This window comes from Dendroctonus ponderosae, unplaced genomic scaffold, assembly GCF_020466585.1.
Source record: "Dendroctonus ponderosae isolate FM_Combo_2020 unplaced genomic scaffold, Dpon_F_20191213v2 Dpon_F_20191213_1, whole genome shotgun sequence".
Taxonomy (NCBI): domain Eukaryota; kingdom Metazoa; phylum Arthropoda; class Insecta; order Coleoptera; family Curculionidae; genus Dendroctonus; species Dendroctonus ponderosae.
Window position 1 is genome coordinate 42319153 of NW_026017110.1, and position 235 is coordinate 42319387.

Consider the following 235-nt stretch of genomic DNA (forward strand, 5'->3'; position numbering starts at 1 on the left):
ATTTTTCAAAGATAAAAGAAAGAGGACTATTTGCTGTTTCAAATGATATCTTGGTGCTGCAGAAATTCCCAAAATCAATGACAGTACAAGCGAATCGGTTCGGCCAACTTTGAACGTTCAAGCTCAAATATCACTGTCTATGAGTCAACAGTTTTTCACACAGCAGAAATTGGGAATTTTGTTTCTTAAAAATCTAGCTCTAGTTGACCTGGTCCTGCAATTTGAACAAAAATGT